This window comes from Tachysurus vachellii, chromosome 18 (genome assembly GCF_030014155.1).
Source record: "Tachysurus vachellii isolate PV-2020 chromosome 18, HZAU_Pvac_v1, whole genome shotgun sequence".
NCBI lineage: Eukaryota > Metazoa > Chordata > Actinopteri > Siluriformes > Bagridae > Tachysurus > Tachysurus vachellii.
The window spans coordinates 13,629,595-13,639,126 of record NC_083477.1 but is presented as its reverse complement, the minus strand read 5'-3'; positions in this window follow the sequence as shown (position 1 = coordinate 13,639,126).

Genomic DNA, 9,532 nt, shown 5'->3' with positions numbered 1-9,532 from the left:
TAAATAAACTTTTGTCAGAAAGCTGGAACCACACATTTGAATAATATGTTTTCGTATGCAACAGCATTACAATTTCCCTTTACGGCAACTAAGAGGCCCAAATCAAATGTCCCTGTGCACAAAGTGAAGACATATTTTGCCAAATTTGGAGTGGAAGAGGCGCACTATCCTGCAAAGAGTCCTGACCTCATCCCCAATTAACAACTTTGGCATAAACTGAAATGCCAACTGTGCCCCAAACCTTCTCCTCTGACATATGTGCCTGACCTCAGTAATGCTCTGGAAGCTAACAAAGCTTGCACCAAGCACCAAGAGTGGTGTTATTTTATGGAGGAATTTGGGGTGTTAACTATGGAATGGGATGTTCAACAAGCACATATGGATGTAACGGTCTGGTATCCAATTTGGCTATATTGTTTATATATATAAATATAAAGATACATTTAGGGATCTCTATTAACTCTACTTAAGAAAGGCCTACATTTAATTTTTTTTTTTTTTGATTGATTGTTTTAAGATTGTAAAATTCACCATAAATTTCTACTGCACACTCTGAATTTGCCCTAAAATCATTTTTCAGAAAACCCACAGCAAATAAATAAATAAATAAATAAACAAACAAACAAAGTTTTCTACCATACCAGCAAGTCTGGGTCTTATCTCTGAAAAAGTGAAACTACCAGAAAAGCTTGTCCTGCATTTTCAAATCCAGAGGGAAGATGTCCCAATGATCTCACCCTCATCATACTTCAAAGGCCTCATTGTTCCTTTGATGTTCAACATTAACAAATAGGATATCATAACATGGATGAATTAGTAGAGAGTGATAAGAATTTACCACAGTGTGGCAAAGAAGCTGCGTTCTATATATTCTGTTGTGATGGCACTTACGCTTTCTGCATAAATTTCTGAAACAAATAAAACCTCCATAGCACACTTTTCTCCTAATCCCTCTGAACAATCACACTCAACAACATAGCCCTGTAGTCCAAAGTTAACTGAATCCACATACAAAACCCTAAACTCTACCTCAATTCCATTACCAACAGGAAGCCATGCCAAATGGATTAATAGTCCTGGATGGACCATTTACAATCCAAATGCTCATGCATATAGACAATCAGTCTGTGCTCGTCTTGACATAGTAGCCACATGTGGCCTTTTGACTTCACACACACAAGAGCAAGCTGATTTTATGTAATAAATAGAGATTTTACACAAATATACATACATCAGCCATAACATTAAAACCACTAAAACATTAAATAAATAACAGTGATCACCTCATTATAATGGAACCTGTCATGTGGTGTGATATATTAGGCAACAAGTGAAAGTCAGTTTTTGAAGCTGAAATATGGGCAGGTGTAAGGATCTGTATGACAAGGTACCTCCAAAACAACAGGTCTTGTTGGGTGTTCCTGATACGCAGTGGTTAGAACCTACCTAAAGTGATCCAAAAAAGAACAACCAGTGAACTGGTGACAGGGTCATGGACACCCAAAGCTCACTGATGTTCTGGTCTTTGACAAAAACCACCAATCTAAATATTGTTGCAGACAATGCACACCCTTGCAGTCGCATCTTTCAGCAGGATAATGAGCCCTGATACAGTGCAAAAACTGTTTAGGAGTAGTTTGAGGACATGACAGAGTTTGATGTTTGCTTGCCCCCAAATTCCCCCGATTTCAATCTGATCATCTGTGGGATATGCTGGACAAAAAGGGTCCAATCAATAGAGGCCTCAAGTCACAACTTACAAGACTTAAAGGATCTGCTGCTAACGTATTAGTGCCAGATACCACAGCACACCTTTATAGGTCTTGAAGGTCAGTGGAGTCCTCAGAGGAATAGAGCTGTTTTGGTGCACAAGGAGGATCTATACATTTTAGGATATATGTATAACAAAAAAAATGTTTTTTGTTTTTTTTTTTGTAGAAAGCTTGGCATAGATTTGCATAGGTTTTCTGGTTGAGACTTCAGTTGTGCAGTCCTAAGTAACTTTCTGGTATGAGTGAAGCTTTACTTAAATTAGGTTACTAGTTTGTTAATATTTGCTAAAATAGAACCTACTTAATTCAAAAGAAAATATTGTAAGGAGGTACAATTAAAAATAATAACTTTATGAGTGAGCTTATAAAACCAGGCACATCTCTCTATTTGAGACCAATTATGAATTTGAGTGTCATAGCTGTGGCTGAGAAACCGTCAGAGCCAGAAATCACACACCATGCTGACAAGCACTGGCAATTTTCCCCTGTTTTTCAGTGTTTCCACGGGCATCTTAATAAGGTATATATTATTTGGCAAAGACAATTATTTCCAAATCCTTCCCTCATCTCTTTCTGTGCCCCTTTTTTTTTTTTTTTACTAGTTTTTGTAAATTCCAAAAACATATAGTCATGACCATGTTAATACAACAATGTTCATAGGAACACATTACTCAAGTACACAAGCATACACAAGATATACATAGACAAGTGGTAAGAAAATGTTCTTAAAATTCTGAAAAACCGTTAAACTCCCTTCTTTTTCGAACTCCATTCAATCAAGTCAACATCTAGTTCTTAACCCTAGGACCCCTGCACTCCGTAGCAGGCTGTGGTCCTAAACACCAATAAAATTAAGTATGTTTGAGGGTATCTGCTTCTCTCTCCACACCAAGCCAATGATCAGTAACTCTACTCAATTACTGTATTGTCTGCTGCTTCTTTCAGCTCAGGGGTTAAACTCTTAGCAGTCTGCTTTGAAGTGATTGTCCCTTTATCTCAAGCCAGACCAAAGACTTTAGGGAGGACAATAGAGAAAGAAACCAAGTGGGCGGCTTACGGCAATTATCACAGAGGTCCATGAGGAGGGGAGTAAGACTGTCCATTTTTACCACTGCAGAATGTGAGAGTGAGACAGTGAAAGGGGAAAAGGGAAAGGAAGAGGAAAGTGAGGCAAAAGGCAGAAGGCAAAAAAAAAAAAAAAGTTTGTGTTTGCATGGTATATACCCACCAAAGGCAAGGCTTTTAGAGGAAGCCATAGCTTAGGCAAATAAACATAATCACTCCAGGACTGTATCATTTAGTTAGCCCACGGTGACAAAGGTTCCCTGAATGGAAGGGAAAGGAAATACATGTGGTCAAAATAAATCAGTTAGCATGTGGGCTGTCTGAGAAGATAGAATTAAATGTACACTTTTAGCAGGCTTTGAAGTAGACATGGAACTATAACCTTTCAACTGATGAAAGAACAACGGATTAACTGTTAGAGCAGGTTTAGTGATCATTGTTTAAAAATCCTGTGCAGGAGACATAGCAGAAGAATGTATCCAAAAATCATAGGCAATAATTTTGCAACTTTGCTGGGACCTACAAATATCCAGCTTGGTTACTCAGAATAACTGATTGAATTTCTTTATGCATGACTTTAAACTAAAAAAAAACCTCACATAGAATAAAAATCTGATATCCTGATATACACCAATCCCTTTTCTTGCCATTAAACCAAATGCATATGCATTAACACCTTTCGTTTCTTTATCTCTCTTGATGGTGGAGGGATAGGAAGTGCTGCTAGATCACAGGCATTGTGAAGATGGGCTTGGAGTGGACAGATCTGACCCTGGGCAACAAACTGATTACTAGAGTGGACAGGCACCAGTGGCTGTAGCTGCTTTGATGTTGCTAAATTAAAAAAATGTGTCGGAAAGTTTTATATGGGATGGAAAAATTGGGGAAAGTCCAAAGCCTATATATATATCTCATATCCAAACACACATACTGAGGGGGAGTGAGCCGGAGAGCCGGCGAGAGTGAGACAGTGAGACACCTGGACTACTGGACTGGAAAAGTCACGTAAATTCTTTCGCCCAATAAACAAAGCATTATTCTAAACTTTAAGAACCATGCCACACTCATAATTCAGGTGTTTAAATGAAGTTAAAAATCAAGCTACTATGAATTTCTGTTGGTTTCAAGAAGCTGCATTTATATTAATTTTAAGAAAAACTTTTAGAGGAAAATAAATAAATAAATACACCCTCTTCATTCTTGAGTTTAGCAAGTGATGCTAAACCAACATGGCTGCTCAAAGTATTAACATAATACAAAGCAGCACCTCTTTACTATTAAATAAGGTATACTGTATATACTACTATTTGCTTTAGGTCAATAACCATATGGACATATCCTCGTCACATCTGTAGATGACTATATAGTGTTTAAGAGGTAAGTATACATTAATCATCACAGTTAACTGGATAGATTGTTGACAACACTGTAGTGCACTTTTGAGCTGAGTTTATTGCAACCAGGGGCACCACTAAAGGGGGGAAAGTTGGGACGATACACTTTTGGGGCCCCCAGAGGCTTGTATGTTTGGTGCAAAATGGGTGTGGTAAGGGGCCCAGTCTCATTTTCTTTCATAGGGCCCAAAATTGATAGTGGCGCCCCTGACCGCAACTATCCAAATTCCCAACCGTCAGACAGGTGATGGTTAAACATAATAATAGCACAAAGCATCAAACAAAACGTCAATATACAGAGTAGTCAAACACAGATCAGCAAAAGATTCAGAACAAAGAATAAAGTCTCAGGGAAAACAAGGCTCAGGATTTACACAGCTCAAGAGAATAACAGTTCTTTGCAAATTGAAATGAAAGGCCTGCTTATATAATGTGATCAAGGAAGTAAACAGAAAATAAACAACTGATTAAAACTCTAAGGACAGTTTAGAAGACATGCGTAGTAACATGACAATAAATTGTCCTTATAGTAAGTGCTGATTTCAAAATGGAGGCATAAGGCAGGAGATGAGCTGTTGTGTCAGGGTGTCACTACGACAATTTGAGCTGTGACTGTGCACTCTATAAACAATATGCAATATTCTCTCAGGACATGCCATGTATCCATCTTATGCTGCACTATTCACTAGAATATGTGACCCAAATTGCCTTGTAATATGTAGTTTTTGTGACCACAAGAAACAAGAGTCACCTGGGAAGAAGGCATGGCAGTGAGTGCACAATCATACACTGTATAAACCAAAACATAATTCTTATAGCTTTTATTCCTCTGACAGACATTCCCTTTAATCAGATATTTAAAAAAAATCAGCTATATCAACTATACAAGCACTAAACTTGCAGCATACCCTACTTTTACCCACTTGTAAGTTTTCAATTTTAATTTGTTTTCAAAGAGAGCTGTCGACTTCTGGTGACACGAGCTACACCAAATGCTGGTGACTAGATGTGTGTGTGTGTGTCCAGCGATGCAAGAAGATTGGTGCAGCGCAGGTGATGCTTGGCAAAGAGGACACACTGCTTCTACCATATGCCCTTCCACAGTGCATGTGGTAGCCTAGAGGTTAAGGTGATGGGCTACGAATTGGAAGGTTGTGAGTTCGATCCCAGGTCCACTAAGCCCAGTCACTATTGGGCCCTTAACCCTCAATTGCTCAGTTGTATAAAATTGAGATAATGTAAGTTGCTCTGGATAAGGGTGTCTACTAAATGCTATAAATAAATAAAATGTTTTTAATTCATCTCATAAGATATGATGCATATACACACTTGAGTTTTATCAGTTGTAATGCTAGTCATGCCCACCACTGATTAATATAGCAACTAGGTAGGAATGCCAAACAGGTGACAAACTAAATATAAATAAATAGAAAAAATGCTACGTGTGAACATAGCTTCAGTCCTCGGTACACATTGAAGAACAAGACCTGACCCAAACAGGAATCAGTAATTATCATGGGTATAGACCAATGCTGAGAAATCACAGAAACCTCTTATAATGAAATGGACAGTGATAAAAAAAAAATGTACAGTTCAAGTTGTAAAGAACCTACAGTTCTGGGAGTTTGAGCTGTTTAAAAGCATTATACACAAATAGAAGACAGAAGCAGTGACTGAGAGACTGAACGTCTTCAAAGGATACTTCTTAAATTAACAAATTTAATGTTTTATTTGTATTTAAATGAAGATACATTTTTTGTTTGCACTTCACTAAGTCAATTTGGATTAATGTATCTGCCAAATACTGTAAATATCAAAGTAAATCAGTGCCAAAACCAACACTAAATAATTTCCAGACAGCACATAAATAAACGTCAGTCATGTAAAACCTAACCAGATTAAAAAACAACACAGATTTCTGATCAGGGAAGTGGAATTGACAAAGTCTGCATGGTTTCACTGGAAAAAGTATACCTTCTCCTGAATGTCAACAGCATATAAGTACTCAGATGATTATGATGAGCTCTGTAATGACCGTGCAGTAGCTAAGTGGAAGATTTGTCTGTTGGATGGTTGACCGTGTCCTAATGTAAAATGGGTGCCATTTTAAGTCGGATTTATCGCAAGATCTTAATGTTGTCTCAGGGAGATTTTCCTCACCACCATTGTCTCATTCAAAAGAAATCTATATCTAAAACTATTCTATAGAATAAATTAGATGATTTGGTACTTTGATACACACACACACACACACACACACACACACACACACACACACACACACACACACACACACACAAAAAAAAGAGAAATAATGTTCTCCTCTAGGGTTCAACTCAAAAACACACCAACTATGCTGCTGCAGGATCCTAAGTTATGCTCATGGAGATCCTAGTAAAAGCAAAGCTTCCTTTGTGGATCACAACATTCTTCTTCAAATATCAGCAATCTACTTTTCTTGGTGCTAGCCATTTCTTGAAGCTGTGGCATGCGAACACTTCACAAAAGCAGCTGTTCATGGAGAAAACACACCCCTTACCGGAAAACCCTCCACTGTGCATAGATCCCAGTGACAGCCAAGCCACAAAAACAGTGTGAAGGGCATATGAGCCTAATAAATACATTTATGATGTTACACTTGCCATCTGATCTAACTCATCCGAATGCTTAGCTGGATTGTCAAAAAAATGTATGTTGACAACAACCCAGGCATAGCAACGCTAATTTACGCTGTTAGGTAGAGCAGGAAGTATAGAAATAAATGTTTCTCTGACGGAAATTCTCGGCTAATGATCTCATCTGACTGTCAGCGCCAACAATGGGCCAAGCCCATGAACACTACACTTACCTGCTAATCACATCCTTGTGTTATCATCTTATTGACAACTGAACAGTAGATACAGAAGCACATAAAACAAAACCCAACTCCACCTATATCCCATCTAATTGTTTTTCTACTAAGCGAGCCAAATATACAGTCTGAGGCTGCAGCTTTATACGCACACCCTGCTATGACACTAGATACATTTTCACTCATAAGGCTTAGAGTAAAGGAAATGAGAGGGACTGGAAAACAGGTTTCTGCTTAGGACAAGGCCATGTTTTCTTCCAGGCAATTTCATGATTTGTTTTCAGATTATTACTCGTCACATTACCCAAGAGAAGCCACATAAAATCTGCGATATCTTCTAAAATGTCCATGATGAAGATACTCTAATGAGAGACTTGAGGAAAAAACCCAACTACATTTACAACATTTGGCCAACATGCTTATCCAGAGTGACTTACATTTTACTTTTTTTTTTTTTTTTTTTTTTTTTAATAAACTGAGCATATGGAAGTTAACAGCCTTGCTCAGGGCTCTTTAATTGCTTAATCCTGGGATTGGAACTTTCCAATCAGCAGCAACCTCTTAATAACTGAGCTACTACTTCCCTCCCATGTGGTCTGTTTACATCATTAATCAGGAGAAATGGTATTCCTGAAGTAAACATGGTTTAAAAGGTAAAGAAAAGGCGTTCAGAGCTGTTTGTGGTGATCTTCTCAGAGCTTGAAGTAATAAAAGTTCTTCTGTCCATTAACATGAGTAGTGGCTTTGAAACCCACTGTATTAGAGTCTAGGCATTTAATTATATTAACGTAAGTAAGCAAGTAACATTAAAAAAAGCAGATTTTATGTAAGCAGAGATCTAAGATTTAAATAAAAAACAATTCTGAGAGAATGTTATCATGTCTGCCTTTGATTTCAGTGGCACTCAATTGGCCAAAATACATTCTACTGATCATTCTGCTGACTTAACTCATAACCAAAGAATTCTTTTACAATGAAGACTAAGCAATGTAAACATGGATAATGACAGAGAGGGAAATTGTACTGGCTGTAATCCATCCTGAGTAACAGATAATCCTAACGCTCCTACAAGAAGGTGTGGGAAAACCTTTGATCCGCCCAAAACAGTCGTAAGATAGTTGACAAAAATTGAGAAGCTGGAACATGAACCAGTTTTCGTTTTCAGTTGAGATGGGTTACGGAGTCACAGAGAGTGTGAGAGAATGCTTTGTAGGACTTGGTGACTGGCTGAATAAGACCGAAAGAAAGGTGTAGAGGATGAAATGTGAACCATTGCATCTACATCATTTCTGCTACTGTTGTAAGCTTGGGGATGAAAACCATTCTCCTTTTAATCTTAAACTCATCTATCTCTATAGGGTTTGGGATTTGACAATACAAGTCTGCAAGAGGAAGTTGATTCCTACTAGTATTGCTACTGTCTTACATTCCCTGATGGCAGTAAATGAGGTTTTTAATCCAAGTGTGTACCAAGCAGCAGTAAAAACAAAACCCTTTCCCCTTCAGTAAAATGCCATTTTTGCTTTACTTGGGTGAAATTATTTTGGGCTAATTTTCACCTGTAAAAAATGAATGCTACAGCAAACCCATAAACTTTGTCATTTATGCCTGCACAGCAACTAAACACATAGACTTGTACTTGATTTAATACGAATCAGCAGGCAAGGAGACACACTCTGTGCAAGCAAAAACTGTCTGCCCTTTGTGCAATGGTTCCAATCATAATAGTCCCTCCAAGGCTTTTCTCTCCAGCAAGAGACTAAACTCCTCTGCACTCAGGTCTCAGCTTGACACTCTGACTGTGAAATCTGCACATCAAATAAATATCTGCCGGGGTAATGTTACATGTGCAAACGCTAGCTCAGATCATAGACAAAAGAAACTGGAATGGGTAAGCACAAAATGGATTCGAAATAATGTCTTCTTGGAAGTGGAGTAAAAAAAAGTTCACATATATCTTAGCTTATGAGTAATCATAATTTCTGTAGACACAGAGGTCTGTTATAGTTGATGAATAGGAACTCCATACGTCCGCCCGGACATAATAGTAGCGTGTGTGTGTTTTAAAAGGGTATTGAGACTTCCCTACTTATTTACACCAAAAACCAATGATTGCCATGTTAACCACCTACCCATTTGAAAAGAGGGATATTCATAAAACAAAAGGAGGGCAATTTTAATAGAGCTGAGAATGCTTTGGTCAACCGTCTGGTTTTCCAGTGGAGCCATTGGTTAACCAAGTGGTCACGGCACGTTGCAATACCATCAGAGCTACAAGACGAGCAGACGAATCGGATGGTTATTCAAGCTCCCCAGCCTACAAGGTTGAATGTGCACAAAGGAGAATGTTTAAAAAAACAAACTGATGAAATTATATACCACGACAAGATGTAGTCAAGGGAAAATTGTACGTATAATCATAGTAACCACCAGAATTGGAATTAAGTTTA